The 20994-nt window shown below is 43.0% G+C and overlaps 1 protein-coding gene across 14 annotated transcripts in view; it reads right to left on the bottom strand.

The window, feature by feature from the left end:
• MICAL3 (microtubule associated monooxygenase, calponin and LIM domain containing 3) overlaps positions 1-20966 on the bottom strand; it is a 270467-nt gene extending 249501 nt beyond the window's left edge. For all 14 annotated transcript variants that reach the window (XM_078075384.1, XM_078075389.1, XM_078075383.1 and 11 more), the window contains exon 1: positions 20869-20966. The gene's annotated coding sequence lies outside the window, so the exon portion shown is untranslated. The remainder of the gene's footprint in view (positions 1-20868) is intronic.
• Between the last annotated feature and the right edge of the window lie 28 nt (positions 20967-20994).

Here is a 20994-nt window from a genome sequence, read left to right as displayed (position 1 = left end):
TGGGGTTCCAGTAATCATTATGTGGCTATGAGGTAATCTTGAAGATGAAAGCCATGTAGTAAGATGGCAGAGCAGAAAGATACAAAAAGCTGTAGTTTCTGATGACCACCAGGACACTATGTCAGCTCAGTCTGCCTATCTTCAATTTTCTTTTACATGAGAGAAAAATGAACCCCTACCTTGTGTAAGCCACTATTATTTCAGGCTTCTGTTTCTAGTAAAGCAAACTATTCCTAAATATATAGATCCTTTCCCAAAGATATATGAGGATAGAAAAGCCATACTGTAGAGCAGGAATCAGCAAACTTTTCTGGTAAAAGGCCAGATAGTAAATATTTTAGACTTTGGGAGCTATATGGTCTCTGTCGTAGCTACTCAACTCCATTGTAGTAGTGTAAAAGCAGCCTTGAAAATATATAAACAAATAAATGTAGCTATATTCAAATAAAACTTTGTGGACACTGAAATATGAATTTCGTATAATTTCACATGTCATGAAATATTCTTTCAATTTTTTTTCAACCATCAAAAAAATATGAAAGCCATCCTTAGCTCACAGATTGCACAAAAACAGGATTTGGCCCTCAGGCTGTAGTTTGCCACCCCCTGCGATAAAAGATATAATTCCAGCAAGTAAACCAAGGAATAAGAATTGGAAGCATTTATTACATATTTGTTGGTTATCTTTATGTTTCTGTATATTTCAAAACCTTCTTGGATATAGCAGAATTGGACCTACAAAATAACAAGACTGCTTTTTATTTTTTATTTATTTTTATTTTTAAAAGTTTTTATTTATTTATTTTAGAGAGAGAGATTGAGAAGGAGCAGTGGGGAGGAGTAGAGAAGGGGAGAGAGAGAGAGAGAGAGAGAAGGAAACTCCTCGCTGAGCAGGAAGCCCGATGAGGGGCAATCCCAGGACCTAGAGATCATGACCTGAGCCAAGGCAGACGCTCAACTGACTGAGCCACCCAGGTGCCCCAACAAGACTGCTTTTTAAACAACATTTCAAAAGTTACACATTTAATGAACGTCCCAGTATGACCTTGAGAAGTAAGAGACCAATCCCAGTGATGTGGATCACAATATTATATGAAATTTTATTTGGATATTGAAGACTGGTCTTTTTTTTTTTTTAAGATTTTATTTATTTGAGAGAGAGACACAGAGAGAGAGCGCACACAAGTGGGGAGAGGGGCAGAGGGAGAAGCAGGCTCCCTGCTGATCAGGGAGCCCGATGTGGGGCTCGATCCCAGGACCCCGGGATCACGACCTGAGCCCAACGTAGCCACTTAATCAACTGAGCCACCCAGGCACCCCAGGTCTGTTTGTTTTTTAAAGAATGAACCATCTTACTTCATAACTGTACTTTGTAAGATCACATTTCCTGTTGGCCATTCAAGGTGTTAAGCTAGCAAAGACCAATTTGAGGTAGCCTGAAACAACATGGGGCATGCCAAGGACCTTATCCGCTTTAGCTGTTGCTGCTTGCAGGGACTGATAAAGGCCATTAATGATGGTATAAACATGTAGAAATAAACAGAGCACTAGTCAGGGTTTTGTGGGAAGGACTGAGGGGTAAAACTTACTAGTGGGGACCTGGAGAGACATGAGGATTGGTTTTTTAAAAACCAGAGTTGTGTTAACATTTCAGGTGGGAAAGATGCAGTGTTAGTTAAGAGGATGGATTTTATACTGAAGAGAGAGGGTTAAGGATACAGATCATAAAACTTTGAAGTGGTATGGAAAAGGCCAGTTGTGTGTGTGTGTGTGTGTGTGTGTGTGTCTATGTAAATTGCCAGAGCCACTGACGCCTTCCAAAAAAATCAAACTCTTTATCCAACATCAGGTGCAGAAGTTATTGGGTTGATTAAAATGTTGACTTCCCTTTCAGTAGGTGTGATAATATATATATGCACACTCTCTGGATTGTGGATGTGAGAGGGGAGGGTGGATAGGAATGTGGATAGAAGCATGTGTGTGGACGACAGAGGATTATTTGGGTGTGAATAGTCCAGAAGTGGAGTGAGAGGTGGTTTGTTATGTAACTAGGGGTAGGGGTCAGGGAGAGAATGCTTTGATGGGCTTTTAGTCATGCCAATAATAATTGTTTAGCCTCATACATGGTAAGAATAGAACGGGTGCTCTCTCTGTCTCAGTCTCTCTCTCTCACTCTTTTCTTCCCTCCCAGGCAGCTGTGCAAAGATTTAACCATGTGATCCTGAAAGCACAACACTGAAAGCCTCTGACTGTGCCAAGAGGAGAGAGTAGGGAAACAAAGGCCAAAGCCAGGGCCAAAGCCAGCTGCCAGGAACCCCCATCCCCAGCAGCAGCACAGAAAAATAATAGCAAGATTCCGTTTACCATCACTCTTCTCCCCAGAGCAGCTCTCTGGCTTGGAGCTGAAAACCTACTCCCTAACCCTTCTCTTCACCTCTCTCCCGCGCTCCTGTCCTCCCAACTCCTGAGAGTGAAGCACCAGGGTTCAGGAAACAAGGCGCTCTTCTCTCTCTCCCTGGAGGGATTGAGTGCTCTCTCCCAGGCCCTGCAGAATTCTTGGAGAGCTCGGGGCTTGGGGTAGAGGAGAGTGGAGGACCCCTTGAAGGTAAAGCCCAGAAGTTCAAGAAGGACCGTACGACTTGAACAGGGGACCAGCTCAACAAACTCTTAGACTTAAGATGTGTGCAAGGCCTAAACATCTCTGGTCATGTTCCCATTTCTCTATGCAAAGTTTGTCCTGCTCTTGGTTGATGGATTCTGCTGGGAGTCCTTCAGGAGAAAGCAGAACCGGCTTCTTCCCTCATTATCTTTTTCTCTTTCCTTACTTCTCCAGACTCACTTTTCTCCCTCTCTCCCTACCTCTTTCTTTCTTTCTTTTTTTTTTTTTAAGATTTTATTTATTTGACAGAGAGAGACACAGCAGCGGGAGAGGGAACACAAGCAGGGGAATGGGAGAGGGAGAAGCAGGCTCCCCACTGAGCAGAGAGCCTGATGCTGGGCTCGATCCCAGGACCCTGGGATCATGACCTGAGCCGAAGGCAGACGCTTAACGACTGAGCGACCCAGGTGCCCCTCCCTACCTTTTTCTAAAGTCTTTGTTCTACCACAGGCCTCAGACCTAGACACTGGTTAGACTATTACTAGACCCACAACATACTTCCTAAATAATCTTAAACCAAACCTTTTTACTTTCCTTGACTTTTGAAAAATACTCACTTCTACCTACCCTTTCTCTCTAGGATAAAATGGGGTTTAAAAAGTGACTAATAAAATACTTTTAAAAACTATAGAAATACTACTAACATAAACAAAGGGACAGATGTCACACATCTTGCTGATATGAGCATGAAGGACAGTTGATAAGTATAAAAATATTGGCAGCATTCAATGGGTTATTTTTAATATGGGAAATTTCTCATAAGACATCCATTTTCTAACCTCTATTACTTGTCAAATATCACTGACACCCAATAAAAAGTCAGGCTTCTATTGACAAATTGTTTTGGCTTTCATTTTCTTTCTATGTCATAAGTTGAACCAATATCAAAATTATTTTTATGTGCATTTCCATAGTGTCAAATTTGATCACAATCACTCTTAAATATTATCATGGAATCTACAAGTAGACCTGAAATGCTATGGGATTGAATGGAAATGAAGATCTTATCTTGCCTTGCACCTTGCTGTGTGCTGGTGGGCAAGTGACTTGGTGTCCTTATCTGCTACATAATAACTTAAGGCTCATGTGGCATTCACAGGCTATAAATCTATTGATTTATATAAAGCTATTGATTTGGTAAGTCTTTCTTAGAAGGAATACAGAATTACGCCATTGAAAACCTATACAGACTGCCGTTTTGCTTCAAGATGGTAACTTGCCCTCACAAATTGAACTTAAGGTGTTATCTAGGTAGCATTTAGGACAGTTTCCAAGTGACCCCAAATCAGAAAATCATTTGTAGAAGGAAAAAGTTATAGACGGATCAATTTGAAGGGCCAAATGATTAAGTTAAAATGGAGACCTTTCTTCAGAAGGTTAGTTTTTCTGCTGATCTCCCCACAAACAACAATGCTTTGCTTAGGAATCCTAGGTCTCTCTGATAATGTCTTTATTAACCCTTACAATACTTTCCAACAAAGAACGTTGATTTAAAAATAGACTGTTGGCTGGGGTGCCTAAGTGGCTCAGTCACTTAGGCGACTGACTCTTGGTTTTGGCTCAGGTCATGATCTCAGGGTCATGAGATCGAGCCCCACTTAGGGCTCTGCACTCAGCAGGGCTCTGCTTGGGATTCTTTCTCTCTTCCTCTCCCTCCCCCTCTGCCCCTTCCCCTGCTTGCTTGCACACACACTCTCTCTCTAAAATAAATAAATTTTAAAAAATCTTTTAAAAAATGGACTACTGGCACATATATAATGTCTTATGTTCTCTGGCAGTCTTAACTCATATCTTCTGGTACTTGGTGCATACCCTATCTAGATCACATCTCGTATTGATTTCTTTAAAGAGAAGGTGTAGGTGTCATGAAATATATATAAGCTAATGAGAATAAATAAATAAGAAAAATCTTTTTCTCCAGGACCTGAGAATATTTAATAAATATGGCTCTCAAATCTCCACCATGTGTCAGTGCATTTAGGAATCCAGGAAGCAAATGACAGCTCTAGGACCACACAGGGAGCCGGAAGCACAGCTAGAACAGACAAGCACCATGGTGATTGCTCTCTCTGCTGGTTTACATTCCCTTACTCCTTGGGAACCATGTGGTGCCTGGAGCAATTCTTTTGACCCTCTTAGCGCCCGTTCCTTCTCCAAAGGGATTAGTTCCTTCTTTCCAAAGGCAAACAGAAGCCCTTTTTGCCTTTCTCCATTTACGGAGCTTGGCAATCAGGAAGTGGAGCTCACTGTTATTATTAGATAAGGCTCTTTGTACCCCTATTATCTCACCCTGACTCCTCTTACTCATGTCCTTTATCAACGTTTCAATTTTTATCTGTCTTATTATATTGCCTTTAAGGGATTCCCCTTCCTGTCCTCCCTCATATTCCAAGTGCTTCATTGCTTCACTTTTATGAGGGATTTTCAAAGCCACTCTTGTTTCTTGCTACCGCGCCTTAGCCTGGGAAGTCAGATGGGCCTGTAGAAAAATTCACCTTGAGGGCTCAGGCAAAGAAGGCAAGGAAGGCAGCATCTGGAGTGAGAAAGATGGTGAGATGTGTTTGTCACAAATGAGGTCTGGGTCACAGTCCTTATTCCCAGTATGTAGAATCCAAGAAAGTCTCAGGGGGCGTCAGGAATGGCAGCATCTCCCTTCATCTCTCCTACTTCAGAAATCTACTTTGCAGAGGGCAGGGCAAATGAAATCCACAGTCTTTTGTGAACCCATCTTTCTTTAGTCTATGATAACTTCTCTAATTGAGTGGATCACGACCATTTGGAGGAGACAGGGAAAATAACCAAATTTGTTTGACTTCCAAATGATCTGACATCCTGAGACAAGATCATACCACAGAGGCACGTGAAGGAGTAGTAACTTCAGAAGTTCTGAAGTGGGGCGCCCGGGTGGCTCAGTTGGTTAACTGTCTGCCTTCGGCTCAGGTCATGATCCCAGGGTCCTGGGATCGAGCCCCGCATCGGGCACTCTGCTCAGTGGGGAGTCTGCTTCTCCTTCTCACTCTCCCCGTGTGTTCTCTCTCTCTCTTAAAAAAAAATAAGGAAGTTCTGAAGTGGCCTGGACTGGGCTTAAGCCTGCTAGGAAGTGATTCCAGGAAGGCTTTGTTCCATCCCAGGGTCTGAAGGTGTCGACTGTGCGTTGCACCATATGCAACCAGGCGCATTTTGCTTTATAGAGCATTATTAGAAAAGCTTTCCAAACATTCAGCTTTATCCTGGATGGGCTGCAGGTAGCTGAGTGGGGAGTTAAAGGATTCAGATGGGGGGAATGGACCAGAAGAACCCTTGCCCTTAGAGAGTCTTAGAGCAGCACGATGGCAGAGAGCCATAGCTCCAGGGAAGGACAAGGAGAAGACAGGATTTGAGTTGCCTTTTAGGGAAGCAGCCTTACCAGCAATTCCAGTTTAAAAAATGACTTTGCCAGCACAGACCAAGTCTTAGATCCTTCTGGCTGGAACATTATGAGGAGCACATCTTTGGGGTTCAGCCATGAGTCTTTCCATTTACATCTTAGCCTGCTGCTTAAGGGAGGCAGGAGAATCTCTTATGACCCTTTTGCTGGGGTAGGTCCCAAGGACCTCTGAGGAGGTCTGGCCTCAGAGTTGGATATGGCTGATAATTACTGATAATAAAACAGACTGTTTTATTGTGCACGGAACAAGAATGTGGGCCCCATTTTAAGAGGGGAAAGATGTGGCTGGATATCAGTATGACCTTTTTGGTTATCTTTCTGCCAGAATCTTTCCTAATTAACATTTGCCCATGTGCCCTGCAAATGATGATGTCAGGAAGAGGAAAGCCAATTAAGATGGAAGAAACCTTCTCTTGCTTCAGAAGACACTACCTGCCCCGCCCTCAAAAAAAAAAAAAACCCACCCGGAAGCCTATTAAATTCTTCTGCTCTTGTTTCTGCTGATGACACAGGATGGGTCCTCATTAGACAAAGCAGGAGAATCGGCTCTACCTTATTAGAGCAGTCTTGGGGCACTATTCATGATAAAGATGGATACAAAGATCCAGGGATTATAGGTAATAGTGGCCTCTGGTTTGCAGATGGTTGAGTTCCTACAACCTGTCTTTCAAAGCTGAGCTCAGACTCTACTTCCACTGGGAGGCCATCCTTTATAGTTCCAGCACACAACAAATTCCATTTCCTCTGAATTTGGTAGCATGCTCTATTGGTTCCAAATTAAATTATATTTGTCCTCAAATTATTTCATTTACTCTAAAACTTTTCTTTTTATCCAGACTGCACATACCTTGTTCCCCTCTTGAGTCCCCAAGCATGCAGTGCAGTGCTAGACACACAGCACCTACTTAGCAAACACCCACTCAACTAAGAATAAATAACTGTAACAACAGCAAAACCAACCTGGTACCGTGTGAGGAAGTTTGAGATACCAATGTTTCTCCCACCTGCCAGATTCTCCCTTCCTAGTGAGCTCATCTTCCCACTTTGGAGAAGACAGTTTCATACTCCTAACTCTCATTGTATGTCTCCAGCACCCCTTCCCTGCCCTTCATACTAGATAAAGACCTTGTCCCATATTTCACAGAGAAAATTGGTGTGGTCAGAGGAGAACTATCTCCTCCCTCCATACGCCCCTTTGGTCCAACTGCATTTGTACCATGCGAGCAGAATCTCCTCCTTGTTTCTGCAGCAGAAGTGTCGTTGTTAACTGAGGTCAGTCCTCTACTTGGACTCTGGGAATCATTCCTTTTCTCCATAAGGTCTTCACCGTGCTGCTTCCCTTTCTCTCCTAAATTTTCAGTATTTTTCTTCTCTCTCTCCTCCTTATCACCCTTTGCAATTAAAAAGCAAAAACTGCCTTATTATTAATATCAAGCACATATCATGCTGCTTATTCTGTGCCAGGAACTATTCTAACTGCTTTATACATATTGATTCACTTAATCTTCACTCAACCCAGGAAGGTAGTAGGTACTATTATATTATAAAAATGAGGAAACTGAGGCATAAAGTTCACCACGTTCTCTTGGTGTCCAAGAGAGAATGTAGGGTATTCATCTCAAGGTCAATACGTCTAAAACAGAATACTTGATTCCTTCCCACTCCAAACCCATTTATTTCCTGGTCTTCCCCATCTCATTAAATGAAGCCACCCTTTACCCTGTTGCTCAGGACAAAAACACAGGAGTCATCCTTAACTCTTTGCTTTCTCTTACATCTCACAAGGAATCTTCTTATTTGTTTTACCTTCAAAATACATTTCACAGTGGACCACAACTAAATACGCCGCTGCCTCCACCCAGATCTAAACCACTACCCTCTCTCTTCCTTGGACCCAAGTCCCTACCTAGTCTTCCTGTCTCCATTCCTGGCCTCCTTTGGCCTGGTCCATTCTCTACATAGCAGCCTGAGTGATCTTTCTAAAATAGATATGCCTCATAGCACTCTTCCCTTTAAAACATTCCCCAGAACCCAAATCCCTGGCCTATAAGGCCCTACGTAAGTGGTCCTGCCTGCTTTTGCAGACACCTTCCTCTTCTCCCTTTGGCCCACTATGGTACTGCCCCACTGGCTTTCTTTATGTCCTCTGAACATGCCAAGCTCTTTTCTGACTCAGTGGCTTTCCACTTCATGTTCCCTCTTCTTGGAACACTTTGCCTTGTTGCCTGACCGCCTCCTCACCTTTCAGGTTGCAGCACCTGCCCAGACAGGCCTGCCCTAACCTCCTGAATCCCTCCAATCATTCTCTATCTCCGTTTGTGGAGCACTTATCAGTATGTGAAATTATCTTGTATATTCATTATTTATGCTGTCTGTCTGCAACTGTTCCCCACACTCACACTCCCAGCTCCAGATGTAAGCTCTTTGAGGTAGAGACTTGTCTTGTTCATTGCCGTATTCCCAATGCCTAGAACTCTACTTGGCATGTAGCAGGGACTGAATATTTGTGGAGGACTCCAGCTCTTCTCCTGCTCCTGCCTGTACAGTGAGTGTCCTTCAGAGAAAAAAGAAGTCCCTGGGAAGTGGAGGCTAGGAGTTTGTTCAGCCTCTCCCCTCCCGTAGGCCTGTGTCCAACTCATAGCCATCTGCCTTTTCCTGTTTTTGACTCGATTTGCTCAGTGTGTGTAAGCTGCTAGCCAGTTTGTAGCTGGGAGTGGGGGGTGGGGTGGGTGGAAAAGGTGGGGGCCAGCATGTCAATGAAAATACAGGCCACGGTCCAGATTGATGGTATCAAGTCTTAATGACTTCAGCTGCATTTAATTAAAAATGGAATGGCTTATTGGAACACAGACCGTGTGGGCCAGTAGTCTGATTTCTGCTCTCATTTCTGTTCTCTTCCAAGCTTCAATTAAGAGAGCAACAAAAGATTCCTATCATGAGCCATGTGTGGTGATCTCATCAGCTAAGACAAATATTTTTTTTTCTGGCTATATTTATAGAACTCTTTCTTGTTTCCTTGGACAACCCTAGCTGGCATTATCTTGTTTACCTTCTTTTCATCTAGATTTGCTTTTGGTGGGCAGCTTCTTATCTGTTGCTCTTTGCAGCCTTGGATTCCTCTGTTTTTCTTCTCTTAGCTTTCATCTATGGGGCTCACTTATTTATTTATTTATTTATTTATTTATTTATTTATTTAATGTTTTCATTTTAATTCCAGTTAGTTAACATACAGTGTTATATTAGCTTCAGGAGTACAGTATAGTCTCTGGGGCTCTTTAAAATCAGTTTGTACTTTCCAGTTACCAAGGCAGTAACTGGAATTAATAAGCAAGTAGACAACATTGGTTCCAGATCAGTGTAGTGTGATGTCTCGTTGACTCCCTGGAGGAGGGTGGAACTTGGTATTCCTTTTCCCTTTGTGCCAGTCATGTGCTTCCTGATATCAGGCCCTTTCTTCATCCATCACCAGGTGGAAAGGACAGACTATGCCTGCAGACCTCTGGACTAATACCTGACTACTTTCTGGGGGCATCTGACCCTGCATATGGTCCCACAGGAAATCACAAACGTCACTCGGGGCCCTACTTGCCGAGCAACATTATCTCTTGCTCAGGGGCCAGTTAAGCTAAGTACTGTCAGGGCCAGGAGAATGGGACCCCGCAAGCAGAGGAAGACTATGTAGGCTGAATTCTGCTCCTGCAGTCTAGGAATGGTTGTTAGGGGTGAAGAAAGACAGTATGGTCAAATCAAGCATAACAACACTGTGCAAGGAGTTTGTCTTTGGTGCCTAAGCTTCTTAGTTATAACTATTTTCCTTCTGGATAATGGCTTCTCAACTATGCATTCTCAATGGGTACGATACTGCCCTCAAGCAGGGAGATTTGTTCTTGGGGGACTGGGAAAACCACAAACTGTTTTTGGTATAAAGAAATCCCCAATATGCATACACAAACAGATGTATAGTATATCTGTGGTATTCAAATTTCATGGGGAGAGAAATGATCATGAAGATGCTTAAACACATTCTGTAAGGTGTGACCGAAAGGTTGTCATTCTAGTCTCCTGCTCTTGCCTTTCTTTCTCTGGAACAAAACTTTACTTTCAGCATAAAATCTAAAACACTTTCCCTTTAAGTTCCCAGGACCCTGGGATCATGACCTGAGCCAAAGTCAGACGCTTAACAGACTGAGCCACCCAGGTGCCCTAAGAAGCTTTTCCTTAAGTGTAATTTAGAAATAGAAATTTTGGCACTTCTAAACAGACACATGAAAAAGTGCTCACCATCACTTGGCATCAGGGAAATCCAAATCAAAACCTCAATGAGATATCACCTCACACCAGTCAGAATGGCTAAAATTAACAAGTCAGGAAATGACAGATATTGGCGGGGATGCAGAGAAAGGGGAACCCTCCTACACTGTTGGTGGGAATGCAAGCTGGTGCAGCCACTCTGGAAAACAGTATGGAGGTTCCTCAAAAAGTTGAAAATAGAGCTACCATATGATCCAGCAATTGCACTACTGGGTATTTACCCCAAAGATACAAATGTACTGATCCGAAGGGGTACGTGCACCCCGATGTTTATAGCAGCAATGTCCACAATAGCCAAACTATGGAAAGAGCCAAGATGTCCATCGACAGATGAATGGATAAAGATGTGAGATACACACACACACACACACACACACACACACACACACACACACACTGGAATATTATGCAGCCATCAAAAGGAATGAAATCTTGCCATTTGCAATGATGTGGATGAACTGGAGGGTATTATACTGAGTGAAATAAGTCAATCAGAGAAAGACATGTATCATATGACCTCACTGATACGAGGAATTCTTAATCTCAGGAAACAAACTGAGGGTTGCTGGAGTGGTGGGGGGTGGGAGGGATGGGGTGCCTGGGTGACAGACATTGGGGAGAGTATGTGTTATGGTAAGCGCTGTGAATTGTGTAAGACTGATGAATCACAGACCTGTACCTCTGAAACAAATAATACATTATATGTTAAGAAAAAAAAAAGAAGATAGCAGGAGGGGAAGAATGAAGGGGGGGAAATCGGAGGGGGAGACGAAACATGAGAGACTATGGACTCTGAAAAACAAACTGAGGGTTCTAGAGGGGAGGGGGTGGGGGGATGGGTTAGCCTGGTGATGGGTATTAAAGAGAGCACGTTCTGCATTGAGCACTGGGTGCTATACACAAACAATGAATCATGGAACACTACATCAAAAACTAATGATGTAATGTATGGTGATTAACATAACATAATAATAATAAAAAAGAAATGTTGGCACTTCTAGGATAATTTGATGGTTTATGGCAAACCAGAATAAACTTTTTGAAGTTAAGGATAATTCCGAAAATTTCAGGATTTGTGATTATGGAGACATGGGATGGGCCTTCTCAGTGTCCCTCAGTGTTCTATGAACTGTTGAATGCCAAGTCAGAGTTTCAGGTTTTGCTCAGTTTTACTTTGCAAAAGGCAAAGGATCAGTACTTAACTGATCAAGACAGAGGCAAGAGTGACTGTGGTGTGTGTGTGTGTGTATAAGAAAGGGAAGGGCTTTTTGCAGTCTAGATGCTCTTTCTGGGGGCCCCTGGGTGGCTCAGTCGGTTAAGCGTCTGACTTCCGCTGGGGTCATGGTCTCAGGGTCCTGGGATTAAGTTCCGCACCACACTCCCTGCTTAGCAGGGAGTCTGCTTCTCCCTCTGTCCCTCCCCCTGCTCATGAAAGCAAGCGCGCTCTCTCTTTCTCTCTCTCAGATAAATAAATAAATCTTAAAAAAAAAAAAAAGATGCTCTTTCTGTTCTTTCTCTTGTGCAAAGGCAGTAGCCATGAGCCTCACAGTGCTTGCTTTGCTCTGTACACACACAGCTGGCTGGATTTTGTGTGCCTGAGATGGACTAGCCTAAGTATTGTGGGTAAGGCTCAAGGTACAGGAAATCATCCTCCCACTACTCTTTTTTTTTTTAATTTTTAAATTTTTATTTTTTTGTCAAGATAAGTGTACCCTTTAATCTCCCTCCCCTATTTTCCCCATCTCCCATCCTCCCACCCACCTCCCCTCTGGTAACCATCCATTTGTTCTCTAGAGTTGAGTCTGTTTCTTGGTTTGTCTTTCTCTTTTTTCTCCTTTGCTCATTTGTTTTGTTTCTCAAATTCCACATATGAGTGAGATAATATGGTATTTGTCTTTCTCTGATTTATTTTGCTCAGCATTACACTCTCTAGCTCTATGTTGCTGTAAATGGCAAGATTTCATTCTTTTTGATGGCTGAATAATATCCCATTGTATATATATACCACATCTTCTTCTTTATCCATTTATCTATTGATGGACACTGGGCTGCTTCCATAGTTTGGCTGTTGTAAATAATGCTGTAATAAACACAGGGATGGATGTATCCCTTTGAATTAGTGTTTTTGTATTTTTTGGGTAAATACCCAGTAGTGCTATTCCTGGATCATGGGGTAGTCATCCTCCCACTATTCTTTTTTTTTCTTCTTTATCCTCCCACAATTCTTGAATTTAACCAGAATCTTACTGGTGACCCATGTCCAGTTTTGGCTCTAAAATTAAAAAAGAGACTGGGAACAATTGGATAGGGTCCACATAAGAACAAATAAAATGACTGATTGCTTGGAAAACAGATCCCATGCAAAATGCAATTAGAATTGTTTAACTTGGACCAGAGAGGGCAGAAGGAAGAGATTATTTATATGGGGACTAGTGATAAACTGTTCTCCTTTTCTTTTTGGATACAGATGGGATATAAATAATACTCATGCTTTATTTATTTCTCTCTGCTGAGAATCAAAAGAAATTGGGCTTGATTTGCAACACAGAGGTAGAGGGTAAGTGTTAGGGGAAAATCTCAGATATTGGTCCTTAGGGTGCTTGGTTTTCTTTCTTTTTCTGGAAAATGTGAAAAAACTAGGCACATTAGAGATGGTTTTGCTGCAGTGGAGCTAGTTAATATTTACTATGTACCTGTGAACTAGGACCTTGATAGGACCCTGTAGAAGCCAGAAAATACTATACTGTTTTCTGAAAGGCCCTGGTTTCAGAATTAATTATTCCGATTGTTTTCATCCCTGAAAGTTAAATGCATCATAGGAAAGTGAGTGGAAGGAAGATGTGAGCACTTATCCTGCTTTTTCCATTCACTAACTTTCTGACCTTGGACAACCCATAGTTTTCTCATTTATAATGTGGTGATGATGATGGCTTTCCTTCTTACTTCATACATTATTTTATTATTATTATTATTATTATTATTTATTTTAAAGATTTTATTTATTTGAGAGAGAGAGAGCGAGCACAAGCAGCGGGTAGGGAGGAGCAGAGGGAGAAGCAGACTCCCCGCTGAGCAGGGAGCCTGACAAAGGGCTTAATCCCAGGACCCTGGGATCATGACTTGAGAGACGCTTAACCGACTGAGCCACCCAGGGGCCTCTGTTTTTGTTTTTGTTTTTTTTAACAAAAACAAATGACGTTTTAGAAATTTCTTTTTGTTCTCTCTCTCAGTCACTCCCTCTTGCTCACTCACCCTTTTATTTTTTTGGTCTCTTTGACTTTTCATAGAAGCTGGTTGCAACTTGTAAACATGTTTTTAAATTAAGAATTAAGATCAAGTGTAATACCCATTCCGTTACAAAGTGTCAAGACCTCTATTTGTGGTTGGTTATCTTACTTCATAGATTATTAAGTATGTCAAATAAGATAAAAAAAATGACAGTGTTCTATAAACTGTTGAATGCCATACAAATACAGTAACTGTTACTAATTTGGATAAACCATTCTTTAGACCTTGGTCAAAGGTATTTCTAGCTGAAAGTGTTGACTGAACCCAATTCCAGGTTTGAATTTCAAAACCTGTGAAATCCATCCATTTGAACATCCTTCTGTCTGCCCACCCACTCATTGCTCAGAGAGTATCTACTCTGTGGTAGGTATTGTAGTAGGCACAGGGACGCAGTGATGAATCAGATACTGTGCCTGGCTTTAGGGAGGCAGATGGCAGTCTAGTGAGGGCAGATGGTGAAGTAAATAGGTAATTATGGTGTGGCATGATATGTGCTCTGATCTGATCAGGCCAAAGTGCTCTGACCTCACTTGAGCCCCAGATCCAACCTTATGAGAGTACAGGGAAACTTCTTAGAGGAAGTGATAAGCCAATCCAGTCTTGAGTAATAGGGCTTAGACAAATGAAGAACAAGTGAGGCGGAAGGGGTCTTTTCCAGGCCAAGGGAGAATGGGTACAGACTCAAGCAAATGAAAGCTTGAACTCGAAACTGCAAGTAATGTTGTAAAAGGCCTTGCCATGCAGGAGGGCAGGGAAGAAGGGATGCATGTTAACCAGAAGCCACATCACAATTAGTTTGTCTTCCTAGCTAAGGGCTTTTCCTTGAGAGCAAGAGCGCCTCTGAGGGGTTTTAAATAGGGAGTGTTAAGATAAGATTGAAATTTTAGAAATGTCACACCTATGTAATTTAGAGGGGGAAGGACTCTCATGAAGACTAGTGAGGAAGCTGTTGCAGCAATTCAGGAAGGATGGAAGGTAGACTGGGAAAAGTTAGGTGACCAAGAGCTTAAATGATACAAAAAAGGTACAGGCATTGGTACAATGGGAATAAGGAGTGTGGAAGCAAGAGAGGTGGAGGTGGAGATCACAGAGTGAGAGATGAACAGTTCCTGAGGATGGCCGGAACTAGGGTGTAGCCTTGGAGATGGAAGATGGATGCAAGTGGGGATGAAGGTCACTGACAGTGAGGTCAAAGACCTGGGAAGCTTCTCTGATAAGTTTTTAAAAAATTGTGGTAAAATACACAAAACATAAAGTTTACCCTCTTAATCATTTTAAGGGTATTAAATGCATCATATTAAATGTAATAAGTCTCTGCCCCAACAACTCTTAGCTCGCCTGGAGCCCTCCTTCCTGTGTGAATGCCAGGCCCTGACACTTGCTCGCCGTGGCCCCAACACCAACCAGAACCAGCAAAAGCCCAGAACCAGCAAAAGCATAAACCCAAACTGTCCCCCACATACATAACACACGTACAACCACGCCAGAGAAACCACCATGACAGCTGCCACCAAGAATGACAGAGCTTCACATTTTCATAGTGACAGTCTCCATCAAATGCATCATCAATTCTTTAAAACCAGCAAGAGGGATAAGGAAGGGAATGAGAGAAACTGAGGCATGAAGTTAGACAGCAAAGCAGTTGGCTCAAGGTCACCCAGACCAAGATATCCAGAGTCGGGAAGAAGGTATACAACCTCCACCCCCAACAAAGTGTTCAAACCCCACACCAAGGAACGTTCAGACCTACAAGTCCGAAGTCTGGTCAGCTATACCCCACTCCCAGTCCTCATCTGTTTCCCCTTCCCCCAAAACAACAGTAGCTCCGACATCTCCTGAAAGTATTTTGACTGGCATTAAGTATATTCACATTGTTGTGCTACCATTACCACCGTCCATCCCCAGAATTCATCTTGCAAAACTGAAACTCTGTGCCCGTTAAACACTGACTTTCCATTCCCTGCCCCCTACCCAGTCCCTGGCAACCACCATTCTACTTTCTGTCTTTATGAATGTGACTATTTAAGGTGCTTCATAGAAATAGAATCACTACAGTATTTGTCCTTTTGTGACTGGCTTATTTCATTTAGTATAATTTCCTCAAAGTTCATCTATCTTGAAGCATGTGTCAGGATTTTCTTCCTTTAAGGCTAAATAATATTCTATTGTATGTACTCCTATCCATTTTAAGCTTTTGATTATGGCCCACAATAAGTAGTGTATTTTAGGGGCGCCTGGGTGTCTCAGTCAGTTGAGCGTCTAACTCTTGGTTTCAGCTCAGGTCATGATCTCAGAGTCATGAGATTGAGCCCTGTGTCATGCTCAGTGGGGAGTCTGTTTGAGATTCTCTCTCCTTCTCTCTCTGCCCCCCCACCACCATGTGCTTTCTCTCTCTCTCTCAAAATAAATAAATAAATCTTAAAAAAAGAAATGTATTTTCCATCATGACTAGTACACATGTATGTGTTGTTATTGAAATAATACATTATTAGTATATGTTATATAATAATAATACATATTATTATATTATTGAAATAAATGTTTTACCCCAAACAAACATTTCTACATGTGATATTTTATTTTATTTAATTCTGTTTCTTAAAAAAAATTCTAGTCACAATCTTCTTAATCATGACACACTAATGGTTTGTGATCCCTAGTTTGTAAATAATTGGTCTGTTTGACATTGAAGTTACCCAGGATGATAGCAAGACTTGGCATAGAGTGGAAGACTAGAAGTTTGGTGCCAAAGTCTTCTGTGAATAAGGAGGGCCTAAAACATAGCTTCATGCATTTATCTTCATGAATGGCCTGTCATTTCAGGACAATCTATTAAGTAAAGATCCAAACTATCATTTCGGTGTAAACAGGATAATTCATGGATTTGCTGATTTTTTCCAATGGTCTCTAGCTGGCATGGGTTTTTTGCTTTGATTTATTCACTGCCAGTGACCATTCCATTCCATTTTTCTGTGATAGGGAAGAACCAAGTAAACTGCCCTTCCTCATATTCCTAGATCCCCACATCTGATGTAGGAAAGAGGAAGAGAGGAGGGGAAGCTTGGCAACAGGTGACCGTGGCCTCCAGACCCTGTGGTGCTTCCAAAGGCTCCAGCTGTTTGACAGCTGCAAGAATACCCTAGAGGGAGAGACAACATCCACAGGAGATGATGGGGTGCAGTTTAGGCTCCAGGCTGGACCCTGGGGTTAGGTCTTGCCAAGAGAAGAAAGTAGAGTCCAGGGAACAATGACGATCAAGAGTCAGGCCTCCCACTGAGGGTCTGTGATGTGAGAGGAGAACAGGGGCAACTTGATGTCATGATGGTCTGAGAAGACCATAGGATTTCACTCTTGTCTCCCTGGGTCACCACACGCCCAGCTATTTCTGTTAAACATTGACACAAATGTCAGGAGAGCTTTACCCTTACTAATTAGCTAATCTCTGTGGTATTCCCACAGGATGAGGTCAGAAAGATTGCCATCTTGCTAGCAATGAAAAAATAAGCAGGGATAAGGAGGGCAATCATAGAAACTTCATAAATTCATCAAATATTTGCTGAGCAGCCACTGTGTCCATGTGATGCATTAACTGTTGAAGATATGATGTGAATAAGACACAATCTCTCCTTTTTAATGTCGACCTAAAATCTGGGGGTGGGGATGATCAGACCAAGCATTTTAAGTTAAGGGCATGGAGTTTGCAAAGGTCCAGTGATGAGAAAGAAAATTCAGAAAAATGGAATTGAGATTGCTCATATTAGGAGAGGACAGCTAGGCTGGGAACGATCTTGCCAAGATTTTGATGAAGTCGATTTGGACAATGGGAATCACAGAGAACCCTCACAGATGCCTCAATACTTAGGCTGCATTTTATCTTTGTAACTTAACAAGGTCAGTGGAATGGGAATTTACTTATCCTAATCCTTCTATCTTTTTTTTTTTTAAAGATTCTATTTATATATTTGTCAGAGAGAGAGTGCAAGCATGAGCAGGGAGAGGGGCAAGCAGAGGGAGAAGCAGGCTCCCCACCAAGCAGGGAGCCTGATGCGGGACTCCATCCCAGGACCCTGGGATCATGACCTGAGCCGAAGGCAGACGCTTAACTGACTGAGCCACCCAGGCGTCCTGTAATCTCTCTATCCTTACCTCTCATCCCCTTTCCTTGATAAAGGAACTGGGGATCAGAGAGTAAGTAACTTGTTCTGTGTTACCCAGAAAGAGAACTCAGATGTTCTGACCCAGGCTACAGCTCTCTCCACACTCCAGGACACTTTTTCTGATCCAGACTCTATTCTCCAAACAATTTCCTGCATAGCACTTTGGGTTCTGGCTCTGTTAGGATGAACTGCCCCAGCTAGAAAAAAGGACACGTCGAGCCTCACATATATTGGTCCTCAGAGGCAGCACTGTATGCCACATGCATGAGTCTGATGGACACTGAGAACTCAGTCGTCTCTTTCGTTTATTGCACATCACACAGTTTGGAAATGGTGCCAGAAGCCAACATTCTCCTGATTGAGGAAGAAAGGGAATGTTGACATCCAAGAAAACAAGATGTTCTCTTCTTGGTAATCCAGAAAGACACTAGTGTCTACTTAGCCCAATGAATACTGAAGGGAGCCTTAGAGTAGAGGGTGGCAAGATGTGGGGGTGATGACTGGGTGGGGATGGGGGAAGGACGAGGGAGGGCTTGAGAGAGTAGGTGGAGAATTTTCTAGGAAATGGGTGTGTTCGTTAATAAGACAGGTGGTTGGCCCATAAAACAGATCATGGCCTTACTTTATTTTACCTCACTGGTGGAGACCTGGTTACTTATTAGGCCAAAGGATCCTGGCCATTTATTAATTCAACAAATGATCACCACCACTTCACTGGGTTAGAAGTTGGAAATACAGAAATAAAATACACAGCTCTTTACCCTGAGGGAGTTAATAGTTTAGTGGGGGATTAATTTAAGTAAACAGCGAGCTAGAGCACAGCTAAGTATAGGATGGTACAAGAACACAGATAGGGGGGCACTTAATCTCCCTAAGGGAGGTGAAAAGGGATTCAGGAGAACCGCCTCAGAGGAGATGATAATTGAGCTGAACTCTGGAGGGTTAGTTCAGTCCAGGAAGTAGGAAAGGGCTCCCAAGAAGAGGGACTAATTTGCTCAAAGTCCCAGTTGTGGAGAGAGCAGGGTTGGTTAGGAAAATGGCCGAGGGCTTTATGCCTGGAGCTGTGGGTATGAGAAATAAGGCTGGGAAAGTAGGTAGGGACCTATCTTGAAGGTGCTGGGCAAGCACTTCTGGTAGAGGGGATGAGTCCACGCTCCTCAAAAGAGTCTTATGGGCTGGGCCACCAATGGGCAATCAGTGGCTACAGCTCTCGGTCATAGCTGCATCCTCTCTGAGCCTAGGTGCGGGAGTGAGCGGCACAGTCGTACCGGTGGGAGGGAAAGTGAGAAAAAGGCAGGTGGGCAGAGGTTCTCAGCTATGGCATTCTTGGAGAGATGAGAGAATCAAAGATTCTGTCCACATACTTTGAGACTACCATGCTAAAGCCAAGAATTCCTTCACTGGTTCTTGAAAATGGGCAATTGCTGAGTGGGGCAGGGCGTGCCAGCTGTTTGCAGCTGTATACCCATTGTGTTTAGGTGGGAACTAAAGGGCAATACTATTCCAAATGCAATGACGATATAGGAAAGAAGGAAAGATGAGAGGCTGGAGAGGTAATGCTGTTGGGATTTGGGTACATGGCTCATTTTGGATTTACTGGGTCTGCCATGTCTGAGGGAGTGTGGAAACTCAGTGTGACAGCCCAAGAGAATGTTTTATTGCTACTGCTTATTATTTTTTAAAAAGATTTATTTATTTGAGAGAGAGAGAGAGAGAGAGCATGAGCAGGGGGGAGGGGCAGAGGGAGAGGGAGAAGCAGTCTCCCCACTGAGCAGGGAGTCTGAAGTGGGGACTTGATCCCAGGACCCTGGGATCATGATCTGAGCCAAAGGCACACATTTAACTGACTGAGCCACCCGGGCGCCTGCTACTACTATTATTGAGAATGTAAAATGGATCAGACACTCAGCTTGCATCTCATTCTGCTGGGAAGCCTTCCTTGTCCATCCCAACTCAGTGATACCTGTCCTCTATTCTCCAAACTCCTTTACAGGTCTATTCTCCTCATCTGGCACTTTACATTAAATCATAACAAACCACTGCTTAAAAACAAAGGTTTCCCAATTAGAACTTAATTCACACTTTTTAGCCTTATAAGGCCCTGTGTGATTTGACCCCAGACTAGTTCTCTGACTTCACTTCTTCCTGCTGCTGTCCTCATCCACTCCCCTTTAGCTGCACTGACTTGCTCTCAAACTCACCAAGTTCATATCCATCTCAAGGCTTTGCACTCACTGTTCCCTCTGCTTAGAGGACTCTTCCCCCAGACATCCAGGGGCTACCAGACAGTAATACCTACAAGGGCAGAAGCTTTTGCTTCTGGTGTATTCACCATTGTATTCCAAGTGGCTTGAACAGTGCCTGGCCCATGGTGGGTGATCAATTGATAACTAAATGTTGGCTGAAAAGTATAAATAATAGGCTGCTTTGCATTGTCTTTTTCTTCCCTTTGCTCCATCATTCATTTTGTACCTACCCAATCCCCCAGTCGTAAGCATCCTGAGGACAGAAATCTAGTCTTAGGATTTGTTTCCCCCTCATCATCGAGCCCAGTGCCCTGAGCACAGGTGCTTTAATAAGTGTTTGTTGACAGAATGAGACAGAATGGGGGAAAGAGTTCTTTTATGCCTTTCCCACCAGGCAGGCTCAGCTGGCTCCAAAGCAGAAAAAGAGTAACCCTTGTCCTCCCAGGGCTGCTCATGCTTGGGTTCAGCAAACTGGCCACCAGCCCCAGCCTCTGGAATGTCTGCTCCTATCACAGCAGAGCTGTTCTTCACTCAGAAATCTTTCTCACCACCACCACCATCACCTTCCGAGCTGCTTGGGCTCAGAGGAAGGGTCTCTGACCTCCTAGAACTGAACCAGCACATATCTAATCTCAGGAAAAAACAGGTTCTGCTAAAGTAACTGCTTGGCTTACAGAATGAGATCTTCTAGCAAGATTTATTAAAAGATCATGACTTTGGCTGCTATATTTCAAAACCAGGCAGACATTTAGGTGATAGAGTTAAATATTCCAAACTTACCTCATACTCCCTCCTTCTCTCCCTCTCTTTCAAGGGTGAGCATTCTGTTCCTCTTCCAAAACCCAGTCCTTCTCCATATTTGGGAATCTGGAATGGGCACTAGGGGCACAGCCCTGTCTCTTCTCG

Source organism: Halichoerus grypus, chromosome 6 (genome assembly GCF_964656455.1).
Source record: "Halichoerus grypus chromosome 6, mHalGry1.hap1.1, whole genome shotgun sequence".
In the NCBI taxonomy this organism is placed as follows: Eukaryota; Metazoa; Chordata; class Mammalia; order Carnivora; family Phocidae; genus Halichoerus; species Halichoerus grypus.
The sequence above is the reverse complement of the archived record's forward strand: the minus strand, read 5'-3'. Positions and strand labels throughout refer to the sequence as shown.